Below are 17,026 nucleotides of genomic sequence, written 5' to 3' on the forward strand. Positions count from 1 at the left end.
TTTTAGGGTTCTTTCTTTCCTCTCTCAGCATCTTAGGATATAAAAGATTGAAATGATTTCCTGGAAGAGGCAGAGGGGTAGGAGTGTCTCCTGTTACCCCATTATTCTAAGTCTGAAGGGAAGGATCACACATTGTGGAAATGAAGGGTAGGAGTGTCTCCTGTGACCCCGGTATTCGCTACACTTTGTAAAAAAGAGAAAAAAAAGAAAAGAAAAAAATTATGATGATTTTAGAGATACAGAGAAGAGAGATATAGAGAAAAGAAACCATAATAAGACTACCTGATTACTCAGATACTTGCTGGAGTAAGAATCCTGTGTCCCTTGATCGATACTCCCAAGATTTAGCCTACACTTTTTATTTATGCAAGAAATGAGGTTAATGGAGGAGAAAGTCAGACAAGATCTGTTGAGTTGCTGGCTAGTTGTATTTAGTTGCTATACTAGGATAATGTATAATGTGCTTCTAAATTTAGGATTCCTTTGATATGGTTAGCAATATTATAGAAGTGATGATTCTAAGTTTTAACTCTGTTAGTCCCCGCTGTTTTCAAACCTCTCTTAGAGAGACTGCTCTAGTATGTTTTGCTTAAGGACAAGCAAAAGAGTAAGTCTAGGGAGTTGATAGACCATGGATTTCACCCACTTTTAGCCATGGTTTGTACATGTTTTAGAGTCTTTCATATGCATTTGGACCCTTTTAGAGCAATTACAGGTTCGGGTACTTACTAGAGGAAAATGATGTATTTGGAGCTATTTGGAGACTTTTGAGCTTTGCTGGAAATAGAAGATAGTCGATTATTTATCAGAATATCGACCGACGGTTACCAAAAAATATCGACCGATGAAAAGCTCTTCTCATCGATCGACAGCGAAGCCACCCGCGAGTTAATGACAAAATTAGAAGATTGCAAGTTTCACAAAAGTTTCAATAATTACATTCTAAGTCCCTGGCCGCCTGTTAGGCTATATTATTAGGGTTTTGTATTATTTTAGAGGCAGACTTGCCTATAGACCTTTTTGGGGAGACCTAGTTTGGAGAGAAGCAAAAGAGACCACCATTGAAGAGAGAGAGAGAGTTTAGAATTGGAGAGACAGATCTGAACTGCAAAACAGAGAAGATCTTGAACTCCTTTGCTTTCATTTTACTATATTGCTTACTCTTTATTATTCATTTATTTAAGTATTTCCAGACCATCATAATCATGTGCTTTATGAATATGTCTGAGTAGTCTTACTGTTAGACTTAGTTTTCTCAATAGGTTGATAAATGTATCACTGACTTAAATTGTTGCTAGGGTGTTTAAAAATATAGTTCTTCATCTAGTTGTTCTAAAAACTAAGTTAAGGATTGATCACCCTTTAAACTTAGAATCTTAGGATTAATTGAGAACAAGCCATTGCTTGACTCAATACCTGAAATTAACTAGCATGATCTAACTGACAAGATACACACGAGAGTTGATCTAGTAAGTTAGAGAATATAAATCAAACCTGTCCATAAAGCTTTCTGAAAAAAGCATCGATCGATGTAACGATAGTTCTGTTGATCGATATTTTAAAAGGTGTATCGATCGATATTCTTAATGAATCATCGATCGACACTTTCTCGCGATTAACTTAAGATAGTTGAAATCCGAGATCCAGATTAGATACTCTAATTGATTATATCTGAGTTTGAATTCAAGAGCAATTAATATCAATAAACCCCCTAAAAACCAAATGAAGTTATTTACTTATCACACCTGAGAATATACCTGAATCTAGCTATCCACCCAATTGTTAACAACCTCAAATCAAACCAATCGAGCAATTACCTTGCTCACCAATTCATTTACTGCTTTAAAACCTATTAACCTATTAATCTAGCCTTATTTCAAAGACTATAAATCTATTGTGTAATTCTAGAGTCTCTGTGGATTTGATCCCTAAGTACTACATCTGAACCTCCTATTTGAGAGAGTAATTCACTCCTTAGGGTAATTTGAGTGCTATCAAATTTGGCGCCGTTGCCGGGGAGCTTTGATCGCCTTATAAATTAATCTGTTTAGTCTAGGTTTCTTCTTAAAACCACTTTCTGACATATTTCTTGTCCTTTCAGGTACATGCCCAGCAGTACCAGAAGCAACAAGGAAAATCAACTGCTATTCTCATCAGATCCTGCAAACTTGGATCGTTCAATCCGCAAAGGAATATGTTCGTCATCGATCGACAACAACACTTGTTCGTCGCTCGATTTTCGTCAGCCACCGTCGACCCAGACACCAGTCTCGTCGACCGAGACTCGCTCACCACCATCGACCAAAGACACTCTTCTTCCATTGACCGACATCTTCCATCCGACGTCGATCGATACTTCAGTTCGAACATGGATCGATACTGAGCCGCGAGACATGGTTGCGAGCTTCATACTTTTACGTGATGAGAAGGGAGACCTGCATGACCAGGAAGGTCATCTGCGTAATGCAGCAGGTCAGAGGATAGACGCTCAGGGGGCTGCACCCTTAGTCTGATACTAATACTACATGCACTGCTCTACCTGTAGATGAGGCTGCTCGACCCAGAACGTGGGCTGATTACAACCGTCCAGATCAGTTCTACACCAACAGATAAGCCATTCGTCCTCCAACTATTCAGAGGGGGAATTTCGAGTTGAAGCCGCAGTACTACACACTTGTGGGATAGACACCCTACTATGGGTTATCTCATGAGCATCTTATGGACCATCTAGAGAGGGTCGAGGATCTTATATCTGCTGCTAAAGTCGAGGGAGTCTCTGAAGATTACCTCCTATGCAAGCTCTTCAAGTACTCACTTGCTGGAGATGCTTCGCATTGGCTTAAGCAGTTACCACCAGGATCTCTCACATCCTGGAGCGACATCAAGAATGCATTCCTATGAAACTTCTTTGATGAGGCGCGTGCTGAAGACTTGAGGAGCAAGATCGCCACATTCACTCAGGAGCCTGCAGAATCATTCAGAAGCTCATGGATCAGATTCAAGTCTTATCAAAGAGATTTTCCACACCATGGATTCAATGAAGTACAGCTGCGCAGTACTTTCTACAGAGGCATCGCGGTGCAATATTAGATGGCTCTTGATGCTTCCATCAATAGGAACTTCAACACCAGGAATCCAGAAGAGGCTGTGAGAGTTATTGAATACTTAGCATCCAGCAGCAGCATCAAGAACATTGACTTTGAGAGGAAGAGATACACAACCATTCTTGGGAATGATCATATGGATGAAGTGAAGGCAAAGCTGGACAGTGTTCACAAGCTTCTCAGGAGGCAGGTCTGGTTAGTTGAGGATGCAGAGGCTGTAGACCCATAGGGTAGAGCTGAGGTAGAAGAAGATGTGAACTTCATTAGTGGAACTGAATTTCAGAGGTCTGGAAACCAGAATGGAAACTTCTATGGACAGAGAAGTAATTTCAACCAGAGTTCGCAGCAGCAGAAACCCTACAACAACTACAACAACAACATGAGTTATGGAAACTCCTACTACCAGAAGCCACACCCACCTACTCAAGAGAACAAGATTGAGAGATGCTTGATAGGGTTCTTGAGGGACAGCAGCGCATGACGGTGGACTTCAATGGGAAGATTGACTTTGTCTACACCAACCTGAACACAAAGTTTGAGACTTTGAGCACTCATGTGAAGAACCTGGAGATGCAGGTTGTTTAGACAAGAGAAGCTGTTAAAAGGCAAGAGACCTTAACAGAGGGGTAGGGGATGATGTGACGAAGCACCACGTGAATGCCATCATAGATGATGATTTCTTGCAAGTGGTGAAGCAGGAGAAGCTGCAAGAAGGAGATTTCGAAGTAGAAAGTTCGATGATTTTGGCGGATCGCATTGGTGTCATCCATCGACAACCTTCAGCGCCCATCGATCAATGAGCACCTCTTACATACCGAGTACAGATGCCAAAGATAGACGTTGCACGTCTCAATGCACTCAGGCCACAACCCAAACCTTCAGATAACCCACAAGAGGCCACCAGTACACATTCAGATGATTCAGCAGCTCCTATGGAAATTGACAGGGTTCCTATGGGAAGAAGCATGAGGAAAAGAAAGGAAAAAACTGGCAAAACATCTGAAGAGGGGAGCTAATGAGAAGGAAATGGAAAGTTTCCAAAAGAGAGTCTTCAGGATTCCTTTAGAAAAGCCATTCGAGGAGGCTTATTTTACCCACAGATTGTGGATGTTCTTCAGAGAAACCAGAGAGACCGAAGAACACATTAGGATAATGTTTTGTGAAGGTAGAGAAAAGATGAAGAAGAGGATTACACTGAAGAAGAAGAGTGATCCTGGGAAGTTTGCAATACCATGCACGGTGAAGGGTATTGAATTCCCACATGCACTGTGCAAACAGGAGCATCAGTCAGCATCCTACCTAGGGTTATGGCAGACAATCTGGGTTTGAAGGTGGAGCCTTCCACGGAATCATTCACTTATGTGGATTGTTTTCAGAGGAGCTCAGGAGGAATCATAAGAGACCTAGAGGTGCATATTGGTAATGCCTTAGTTCCAGTTGATTTCCATGTCATGGATATCAAGCTAAACTGGAACTCTTCTCAACTACTTAGGAGAGCCTTCTTGTCGACAGTAGGAGCAATGTGCAATATGCAAACCAACCAGTTATGCCTGACGCTCATAGATCCTCATGTCCACTACAACCCTATTCCAGTCAAGAAGCCACAAACGCCCTCTAGAAGAATTGATGACCCATGACTCATCGTAGCATGCCACTGTGGAGCTGAGTATGAGACAGAATATTCGGCGTCGATCGAAACTCACACAGCCACATCGATCGACAGTGCCCATCAGAAATAGATCGACAGTCCGAAAGACGAATCGGTCGACAGTAGTCCAAGCAATTGGGGAGAACGACTACTACAATCCCACCATAGCAACACACACCAGAGAGACCATGCATACAGAGGAGTATGATGAAGATTATGAGGAGGAACGAGCTATAGAGTACAGAGCCATTCTCGATGAGGAAGATAGACTTCTACATCATTCCTCTTTGAAAAGGAATGCGCCGTCGATCGACAGAACCGTCTTACCATCGATCGACAGAACCGTCTTACCATCGATCGACACTCATCTTCATCAGACAAGCCAAAAACGAGCAACAACCGACATTGCCTACTACCCATCGATCGACACTAGGGTCGACCGTGCACGAGAAAGAGACTACTCGATTGGCAGTTAGGCAGATGATCAACATCATGAAAGCTATGCAGTAGAAACAGAAATACATGAGCCAGGAGCAGATGAACTTCATGAAGGTTTCAGATATGAAGAACTTCTCAACATGCAAAGACGTGACAGAAACAAGAGCAACAGAAGAAGGGAAGAAGAACACGTTTCCACCATCCCATCGACATACGCAACAACAAATCGACCGACAATCATAGACGCACATCGGTCGATGAAGCTACAAACCGAGGCAGGCTAGTACCAAGGGTGACATCAGACATGTCTGATACACACAACCATGTAGGGAAGATCTCAACTGAAACTTACGCCACACTTATGAGACATCAGATCAACCTTTAGAGTCTTGGAGAGAGATTGCAGAAGATAGAGAACACAACTACAACAATGAAGGACGGATGGCGCAGAGGAGATGAAGCAATGAGAGACTCCACTGGTACATAGTTCAACAAGCGCAGAGAAGAGATGGAGACTTTTTTCCCAGCAAGTTCCAACTTCCCACATTACTAGCCAAATCATCTGCAAAAGTCAAGCTAAATGACTATAACAAAGCGCTGAGTGAGAGGCAACACAATATTAGGTAATATTTAATAAGTTTTTATTAATCTAGTATTTATGTTGGTTTTAATTATTGCAGGTCATAAAAAAAAGATCCAAGTAGACGATTACCGTGAGTATCGACCGACGAAACACTGCCGACATCGATCGACAGAACATCACCTGCCGCGACCGATATCAACACCTTTACATCGATCGACATCCATTCTGGTCTGGTATATCGTTCTAACTTGTTACATTGAGTCCTTATGATTTAGTTATCACCATAACTCTGACTGAATTTACATTGGGGACAGTGTAGTTTAAGTCTGGGGGAGGTTTACTGATAGTAGTTTATTCATGAGTTTTATTAAAATATTTTCAAAAAATTTTCATTGATTCTAGAAGGGGATGATGAACTTATTGATATTGCTTGTTATCTAACCACACCATTCTAGACTTACTAGTTGCAGATAGTACTAAAGATACCAAAGTGGATCAACATGTCAACTATGTTACACTTGCTGAGAGTGATTGAAGGACCAAAGCTGACATCCAACCTAATTGAGCTCAAGTCTGCTTGTCATGGGGCTTGGTATACATGGGATCGGATTCTTCAAACAAGTCTGGAAGGTAAAATTATAGATATAGTTATGCAAAAAAAAAAAAAATTATAATAATAATATATAGATAAATTATTAGGAAGGAATTCGAACATGACTTGGTGGCTACAACCATTAAGGCTTGGTTCATAAGAATTATATAGGTAAAGGATTAGAACAAGACTTGGTGGCTACAACCATTAAGGTTTGATTCACAAATAATCCTAGGATATATGTCAAAAAGAAGTGAATAGGATTTGGTAGCTAAAACCATTAAAGTTTGATTTATGGAAGCCTGTCCAATCTTGGTCAATGATCTTGCAATATAAGCAACTTTGACTGAGATAGAAAATTAGTAGAAAGAAAGGATATGAACTATTGTTTACCTGCAGGTCCAGATACTTGTTTGAGCATCCTTTCATCCTGTGATCTATACCCCCAAGGTAAAGCCTACACCTTTATTTATGTAAAAAACTGAGGTTGGTAGAAGGGATTGTCAGACATGATTTGCTAAGTTGTTGACTAGATGAACTTGGTTGCTAGACTAAGATATGGTATAGTGTGCTTCTGAGACTAGGACTGTTTAAGGTGTTGATTCTAAGTTTAAAATTATGTGAGTCCCTGCTGTTTTCAAACCTCTTTCAAAGAGACTGCCTATATGTTGTGCTTGAGGACAAGCAAAATGGTAAGTCTGGGGGAGTTGATAGACCATGGATTTGACCCACTTTTACCCATGGTTTATATGTGTTTTAACTACTAAATTATATTATAGAGTCCATTTAGTATATTTATAGGATCAGGAGTGATTTGGAGGAAAGTGAGAGCATTTTGGAGATATTTGGAGTAAGCACCCGAGATGACCATCGAGCACGACTATCGGTCGACATCGAGGAAGAATAATCGATTGATGTTCACATCTTGACATCGATCGACAGCGAAGTGCGCAGAAAGCCTGCTTGTCTCAGCCGACCTAGAGCCCAAGTCTTCACCTATTTACAAGATTACCCCTGACGAGTTTTAACCTAATTATATAAGCTTTGCCAACATGTTAGAGGCAAAGTGTGCTTTCTTGTTTTATTATTTTCATAGTAAAGGTTTTCTAGGATTTTTAGTAGATTGGAGAGAAGATCCGAAGAGATTTGTGATTGGAACTCCATTGATATCTATTTATTTATCTATGTAGTTTTTATAGCTTATTGTTGTTATGAATTGCTTAGCCATGTCTGAGTAGTTCTCTTGTTAGATTTTAGGGTTTAAATAGGTTATGAGGGATTAGTCTCAACTATAGATTGCTAAGTTGTGATATTCATCTTTAGGATTGTCATTAATACCTGTTTCTAGATTAGCTACCTAGAACTTGCCCTAGGAGTTGTAGACATAAGCGATAGCTTGCATCTCACCCTAAATCCATCCTAATTGAGCTAAGATTGCTAGAATAAGGAGAAAGCTGATCTAGGAAGCTTAGTGAGCATATTCAATCCGCGCATTAACACTTGACCAAGAGCGTCGATCGATATTCCAATCGAATAATCGGTCGACGTTTCAACAAGTGTACCGATCGATATTCCTATAGAATAATCAATCGACACTGGTCAATAGACAAGCCTAGAAAGCGAAAGCCTAATTGTTGGTTATTAAGTGTTGAGCTCTATAATATCATGCATACAACTTATTAGGCATCTGTAGGACTATAATCCTAATTGCCTGAATAAAAACCCTAAGTCTAGCTATTTCAATTTAAATACCAAAACCCCAATCAATCAATCAAGCAATTACTTGCTCACAAACCTACAACTTTACATTAAATCATTAAACAACCTACCTTAACTAATCTGATTAGATTTATTAGGTTCCCTAGCTCTCTGTGGATTCGATCCCTAAGTACTACAACTGAACCTCTTATTTGAGAGAGTAATTCACTCCTTTGGGTAATTTGGTGATGTCAAATGTTGGGGTCAAAATCGGTCACGACGGAATCAATGTCTGAAAGTCCGTAAAAATCGGCATGGACGTTTTTACGAAAACTAAATCTTAGAAAAAGATATATTTTTACGAAGAATCTTGCAAAGAAAACACATTCACGAAAAATCGGAGAAAGACGCGAACAAGGTTGCCGCGTAGCAACCAGCGCAAAAGCTGGTCGCTACGTATCAACCGAGCTCTCACCAAAGCTCGGTAGCTACGTAGCATGCTCGGTCGCTACGTAGCGTGCTCGGTCGCCACGTAGCGTGCTCGGTCGCCACGTAGCGTGCTCGGTCGCCACGTAGCGTGCTCGGTCGCCACGTAGCGTGCTCGGTCGCCACGTAGCATGCTCGGTCGCCACGTAGCGTGCTCGGTCGCCACGTAGCGTGCTTGGTCGCCACGTAGCGTGCTCGGTCGCCACGTAGCGTGCTCGGTCGCCACGTAGCGTGCTCGGTCGCCACGTAGCGTGCTCGGTCGCCACGTAGCGTGCTCGGTCGCCACGTAGCGTGCTCGGTCGCCACGTAGCGTGCTCGGTCGCCACGTAGCGTGCTCGGTCGCCACGTAGCGTGCTCGGTCGCCACGTAGCGTGCTCGGTCGCCACGTAGCGTGCTCGGTCGCCACGTAGCGTGCTCGGTCGCCACGTAGCGTGCTCGGTCGCCACGTAGCGTGCTCGGTCGCCACGTAGCGTGCTCGGTCGCCACGTAGCGTGCTCGGTCGCCACGTAGCGTGCTCGGTCGCCACGTAGCGTGCTCGGTCGCCACGTAGCGTGCTCGGTCGCCACGTAGCGTGCTCGGTCGCCACGTAGCGTGCTCGGTCGCCACGTAGCGTGCTCGGTCGCCACGTAGCGTGCTCGGTCGCCACGTAGCGTGCTCGGTCGCCACGTAGCGTGCTCGGTCGCCACGTAGCGTGCTCGGTCGCCACGTAGCGTGCTCGGTCGCCACGTAGCGTGCTCGGTCGCCACGTAGCGTGCTCGGTCGCCACGTAGCGTGCTCGGTCGCCACGTAGCGACCGTGCTTTCTTAAAAATCGATACGACACGAATCCATGCATTCTCGTCTACTCTTTAATGCTATCTCGCGAAGACTGTAGCCAACCCATTTCATGTTTCTCGTCATTTGAAGTCATAAAATCGAATTCTACGATAAAAACCGCAGAAAGTTCATTTTTATCGAAAGAAGCCGTAATAAAAGTTTCGAGTCAAACAACGGCCCAAAGAGACCTAGGACGTGACTCGAAACCCACTTACGATTTCTTAACCAAAAGCCCATAAACTGTAGGACGGTTTATGCTTGGTTCGCAAGGAAAGATAAATGTCAAGTTTCCGCGGATAAATATGAAGTATTCGAAGATAATTAGAAAGATCGAGAAAAACGGAAGATCTCCATTTTTAAGTTATGACGGCTTAAGGGCAGAAGAGAAAAAAGCGTAAACCGACTTAGGAGCGAGTATATAAGGAGTCCTAGGCGAGAGGCACGAGGGAGAACTTTTTTTTAGTCAGAACTCTCGGCACTTAGAAACTCTGAGGCATTATTCTCGAAATGCTCTGTTTCCATGACTGGCACCCGATTACCAGACGAACTTGCACAAGCAGTTCGATCTCTTGGTTCACTCTTGAACTACGTTCAGCTTGATCCTCGAAAGGGGTACGTAGGCAGCCTTTCATAATGTTCAGTCCGAAATCAATCAAAAACTTTTTCTGTATTTTCTTCGTCTTTTGTTATCGAGCTGCGAGTCAACTAGGTTTGAGCTTTTAGGCCGCTAGAACTAGGTAACTCGCTGACAGCCTTTGCGGCCAAAGCTTTTATGATCTCTTGTAATGATCGCAACGCTCTCACGCGGACTCGAAATAAGATCTATTGTTTTCTCTAAACTCGTTTGTTATCTTTTCATGATTTCCGCATATATTTGGTCACTTGCCGTTGGCTCTCGCAGAGATCCGGGACCTCTGGGAAATTAGGGTTTTCCTAGTTTCCTAATTTAAACGTAAATTGACAGTGCGAATTTCGGTTCCCACAGTTTGGCGCTAGAAGGAGGGGGGGGGTACGGATTACTCTAACTCATAGCCGCAAAACACTTGATCAAAACTATGTCTAGAAATACGAAAGAGAAAATCGCAGTTCGCAACAACGCTGGTAAGAAATCTCCAGCCGCCACTCAGCCTATGGCCAACGCCTATGCAAACGCCACAGTTCTTGAGAAAATCGAAAACCTTGCCGCGACTTTTCGCCACAGGACGTGCAAAGAAACGATCTCGCGATTTCTCTTTTGAATATAAAGGGAAACGATAAATCTTATCAAACCCCGTAAGTTTGGCTCATTACCGAACAAAAGAAATCTCAATGCGTAAGGATTTTACCAAAACACGTTTTCCGAAAATATTTGGAAGGGTAAAACTTGTTCTCCCAAAAACCGCAGAAAACCCCTAGGTTAATGCGGAAAAAGGAAGCGCAACAAATCGATTACACAGCTCGGTCGCTACGTAGCGACCGAGCAAGCACACGGCTCGGTTGCTACGTAGCGACCGAGCTCAAGCCAACTCTCCACTCGCTACGTAGCGACCTGTCAAGCCTAAAAAGGGTCCTCCTTTGCGTTCTCTTTTGAATCCTCATCGTAACGCTTTTCGTTTCGTCTCAATCAGAGTTTCCGTTGAGATTTTACGACGAAAACTAGTAGGACTCTTCTTGGCTTGCTTCCACTCGCTACGTAGCGACCTCCATCTTTGTATTCTCCTTCAAATCTCGATCGAAACGTCCCTTGTTTCGTCTCGATTGGAGTTACCATTGAAACTTTACTATAAAAAAAACCCGCGAAGACTAGTTTTCTCGCGTGGATTCAGATTAATCGTATAATACGGCAACAGTTAACTTAACACCTTAGCCGCCTAAACTATACGATTACGTTGAACCTTTTTATTGACTTCGTATCAGTCAAGTTCGGAAGATAAATGTCAAGTCTGAAAGGATAAACACCAATATCGAAAAAGGCGAACATACACAAGAAGAGGAAGGAGAAACGAGAAAGCAAAACTGAGAAGAGACAAAACTGCTTCTTCGAGAGAACTAAGGTATTTGCGACTTGAAATTTTTGAAATAAGACTTGGAGTTTTCGTAGGAAATTACTAAGAAATAAAAACGCCTTTGAGACTGTCATAGAACTTTAGGGAACGTAAAACCTAGGGGGATAGTCCAGCGAACTAAGTCTTAGGTGATTTTTCCTGTCTCGATATATTCTCCCATAACTGTTCGTCCAGATCTTGCAAACCGATCTAAACTCTCCGAAAATCGAGAAACGATCGCCACACATATCAAGCTCGCTTCCTAAGGAGAGAAAAAACTAGAGACATGAACGTCGTCTTAAAACCGATTCGTTTCTGGCAATTCTTTCGGAACCGACATATTTCAAGTCTTCAACCTGGAAACAACCAAATCACAGTCCAAGCGTCGCCTTCAAACCAACTCGGACTGTCGATCATTCTATTCCTCGAGAAAAAAGGGACGGAGTAGGTGTGTATACTATACTTGTATACTCCCATACTTCAAAAATATTCATACAATGCGATGTCTCGTCAAGATCATCCTTAAAGCAAACGACAATCTGAGATTCGTCTAAACGCTAGGAACTGATCCAAACCATGTTGGAAAAATTCTCAAAGACTATACAGCATCTATCATCGCAGTCATTCGTTTAGAAAACCTCTGCCAAACTTCAGAATGAAAGTCGATGATTTACAGAAGTCATAAAGATCTTTTACAATTTGATAAAACGAGTTTCGTATAAGAATCATTATACGAGAAATCTTCAGGCATCAAAGCATCACTCTCATTTTCCGTTGAACCAACCGACTCATGGAAAAACATCAAAAACATTTGCGACAACGTAAAATCAAGAACAAAAGTAACAGAAAATACGACAAAGAGAACACGTCCTCCCCGCTCGTCGACTAAGTCTATCACTGTTTAACTGATTCGTTCAAGAAACCTGCAAAAACGTTTCGCGACTAGATCTCGGTGAAATAACCTTTGGTAAAACTCCATGAGTGACTCAGAGAAACTTTCACCAAAGAATAAAAACAAAAGCGAAAACGTTTCTCAAAAACTGCGGAAACATCGTTATTTTGACATCTCCATATGTCACGTCAATTTAATAAATTCGTAAAAATCAGTAGCCCGTTACTTACGCAAAAAATCCTTCGTATAATCAGATCATGTCATATGAAGTACCTTTCGAAAGTAAACGTAACTGGTTTTACGAAAAAGTACTTTCCTTATAGCAAAAAACCAAGCTGTATGATCCAACATTGGACGACCAATATAAACTTTACTTCCTCCCACCACGATCTGAAAGGTCTTATTCTTTAGCCCCGCGACTCACTGGCATCCACTCTCATTCCGCTTGGTCACGTCCGAGCAGGAAATCACCCCGCAACTGACTCCGAACGGGCTCTGTATCGAGCTTCTTAGGCTTTATCTCCCTCGGAAAACAAAGGAAACAACTTCCATACAAATAAAGGAAACATTATACGAAACTTTCATCGTATAAATTAACCCTAAAGTGGAAAAACGTTTTCTACCACCATGGGCATACTCGGCTTATCAATCTCAATAAACGCCATTCGTCACTCGCCCAATTACGCCTTTCCTTCGAAGCCGAACTAGGTTACAGCATCCCCTTTAAGGATGATTCTAACCGACTTGACCTTATTAACAGCACGAAAGTGTCATGGTCTAATCCTTTGGCAACAACGTCCTTGGCTATAAAACTGAGCACAACCTTCATGCAAAGCCAAAACAATTGAGCGACCACCGCTCCAATAACTTGACGGCTAAACGGTAATCCGGAATTTGTCTTGAAACGCCAAGTAACGATTACACAAACATTATCGTACCACCCAAAAACGGAAATCATACGGTAAGTTCATCATAACAAAACTCAGTCCTAACAACCAAACAGTTAACGGAAAGGTTCCACTTGTCAAAAATCGACCAAGTTCCATATACTACGATTCACTTTAAGCCCGCTGTGTTTTACTCGTAAAATGCGGCATGTAAGGAAACTCGTAACAGAGCTCCTATAGCTATACGGAACATCCTCAAATAGACACGAAAGAAATCTCGGAAGGCCAACACCACACAAAGCACGGTATAGGAGGATGCCTCTTTCCGGGGACAAATTTACGCGACCCCTTGGTCCTAACTCCTCGATCGCAAATCAAATCGAAACAGGAACAACAATTCTGGCTGCAAACATCCGTAGTCAAACTAGAATGTTTCCCAAACGCAGGGCTAAGACTAATCCCTTGCAACATCGCGAAACATCTTCAAGCCCGCAAACATTTTAAGCACGAAACGCGGCATACGAAAGAATAACAAATCTTCAGCATCGCGAGACATCGCAGATGCCTGAAGATTCGTTCTTCGACGAAATTTCTTTCCTCGATAAAAACACTTTCTTGGAAGACCAGACAGTCATACGCACTAACATCTTCTCAAAACATATGCTTCGTGAAGACTCAAAACGGTAATTTTAACCATTAAGTTTGTTGCTGATCACAACAAACTCTTAACGTCCTAAACAGACTTAGCCATCTCGTAGAGATGACTCTCGTACATCCGACACAAGGATAATAATGCTATAAAAGAAACCCAAAATTTTTGGTCAGCACTTCCAGGAGGCTTAAAAATTGTCTTTGGAGAGATGCTCGGTTCCAACCATACAAGTCGTATAAGCCGAGAACCTATCGCGGACTTTAAATCGGTATGGAATCAGGATGAAACTGAAACGGGATACGTAAGTCAAATTAGTCATCACACCCTCTAAAACCAGGAGTAAACCTAGGTCTTGCCCTAAACCCAGCGCACTGGTCTCTAACATCTCTAGGCATACTATCAAAAACCTTGATACGAGATCCCAAAATTTGTCTCTTTGCCAATATTCGAGCGTCTTCAGAAATCCCACAAGTTTACACACTGCGGAAAACTCTGGAAACAGATCACATATATAGCAGTTCACATAGAGTTAGATTACGAGATAACAACTCGTAGTCTTCCTTCTACACCCATATAAAATGCCATCGGCAGCAACACGCCTGATAACCTCTACATAAAAACCAGATCGTAAAGGTCTCGCTGGAAAACTAGTCATACAAACCTTAACTCCAAGACGAACTACGAAAGGCTTGATCCCTTCAACAAGGGTACGTAGGAAGCCGTCATAAGGCGCAGCCCCAATCTTATCGCGTTCTACTTTTAGAAGAGCGAGAAGACCACTTACCACAGACGTTTTCGACCATTAATTCCGCCTAACTCACCTAACTTGCCACGCCACTCGCTAAAACCTCACGCTAGAAGCTCATGGTTCTAACGAGCTGGGGGGCTAACTGTTGGGGTCAAAATCGGTCACTACGGAATCAATGTCTGAAAGTCCGTAAAAATCGGCATGAACGTTTTTACGAAAAATAAATCTTAGAAAAAGATCTATTTTTACGAAGAATCTTGCGGAGAAAACACATTCACGAAAAATTGGAGAAAGACGCGAACAAGGTTGCCGCGTAGCAACCAGCGCAAAATCTGGTCGCTACGTAGCAACCGAGCTCTCACCAAAGCTCGGTCGCTACGCAGCGTGCTCGGTCGCTACGCAGCGTGCTCGGTCGCTACGCAGCATGCTCGGTCGCTACGCAGCGTGCTCGGTCGGTACGCAGCGTGCTCGGTCGGTACGCAGCGTGCTCGGTCGGTACGCAACGTGCTCGGTCGGTACGCAGCGTGCTCGGTCGCTACGCAGCGTGCTCGGTCGCTACGCAGCGTGCTCGGTCGCTACGCAGCGTGCTCGGTCGCTACGCAGCGTGCTCGGTCGCTACGCAGCGTGCTCGGTCGCTACGCAGCGTGCTCGGTCGCTACGCAGCGTGCTCGGTCGCTACGCAGCGTGCTCGGTCGCTACGCAGCGTGCTCGGTCGCTACGCAGCGTGCTCGGTCGCTACGCAGAGTGCTCGGTCGCTACGCAGCGTGCTCGGTCGCTACGCAGCGTGCTCGGTCGCTACGTAGCCACCAAGCTCTCCCCGAAGCTTGGTCGCTACGTAGCGACCGAGCACGTACACGGCTCGGTCGCTACGTAGTGACCGAGCTCTCAGCGAAGCTCGGTCGCTACGTAGTGACCGAGCTCTCACCGAAGCTCGGCCGCTACATAGCGACCGAGCTCTCCCCGAAGCTCGGTTGCTACATAGCGACCGAGCTCTCCCCGAAGCTCGGTCACTACGTAACGACCGAGCATACACACGACTCGGTCGCTACGTAGCGACCGAGCTCTCCCCGAAACTTGATGTTAGGAATTTTCAAGGCTCCTAAGACAAATGATGTAGTATAAAAGATTGTCGAACCAATTCTAAGGGATTTCAAAGCACCGAGAATGCAAGTACGTACTTCATCTAAGTGCAACCGATAATTTGGATGGTTTTAAACTACTACTAATAATATAATGCAATAACAGAACAATAAAACAATAAAAGAAGTGACTTTCTTTGGTTATGATAAAAGAGAACTCATGGGTACAGGAATTAGACCTTGGGTGATCAAGTTTCGAACTAAGGATGGCAAATGATCAGTCAAAATATCAACCTTAAGCTTAGACACAATCTTAAACAAACTCTATGTCTAGATTAATGTTCATATACTAACATATTTCAAACATCAAATGTCTTTGGTTGAATAATATGAAAGCAATCATTACTAACAAGTCTATTGGCTATCTTAACACCTTTAACAACAAATGTCTTTGGTAAAGTATGTTAAAAGCTTAGGAGAGTTGTCTCAGGCATTTCATCAAACACCTTGTGGGTGGGAAATGCCTAAAGATCAACTTTTGAGAGGCCAACTCAGAAGATGCATTATGAATACTCTACTAGCAGGGAATAAGAAGGATCTACACTATAACATCCTAGATCTAGCCTAATCACCCTTAATCTCCCTAACCCATGAATTCAAGAGTGGATTACTCACTACTCTTCATGATTCCTCTTAAACCCATATTGGATTTCAGATTAATCATGTAGAGAAATACAGATTTTAGATTAGAAATCAACAGGATAACATATGATCAAATGAATCAAAGAGATGAACTTTTTCAAGAGGTTTTTGGTGGTTTTCTCCAAGATCAAAGATCCTCTGTCTCCTTGACTTACAAAAGGTACTTAAACTTAGGTTTAGAAAGTGTAAAAATTCAAGACAAATAAACAAAAGGTCCCAAGAAAATCATAAGTTTCGACTGAGTAAATGATGCACAGAGACTTCATGGTGTAGCTCCGGGAGGTCGCTCTGGGTTGGGAGCTACCTCAGGTGGTCGCTCTGAGAGGTCGCTCCAGGCTTATTTTTTTTTGCCTCCAAAGTGATAAAAAGGTGAGTGACTTCGTGGTGTAGCTCCGGGAGGTCGTTCTGGGTTGGGAGCTACCTTATGGTGTCGCTCTGGAAGGTCACTCTGCGATGCTCGACCAGGATGGATATGCCTCTAGTAAATTGATCATAACTCCTTCATTACATCTCCAAATGACTTGAAACCACTTCCACTAGAAAGCTAACTCAATTTTCCGTGTTTCCACAAAATCATACCAACAGAAGATTTCTCTAAGGCCTCCATCCATGCTCATCTTTCATCCCTTTTTGGATCACAATGCTCCCAAACATCTCAAATCACTCCATGGCACACTC

This window comes from Brassica napus, chromosome C1 (genome assembly GCF_020379485.1).
Source record: "Brassica napus cultivar Da-Ae chromosome C1, Da-Ae, whole genome shotgun sequence".
NCBI classification, from domain to species: Eukaryota; Viridiplantae; Streptophyta; class Magnoliopsida; order Brassicales; family Brassicaceae; genus Brassica; species Brassica napus.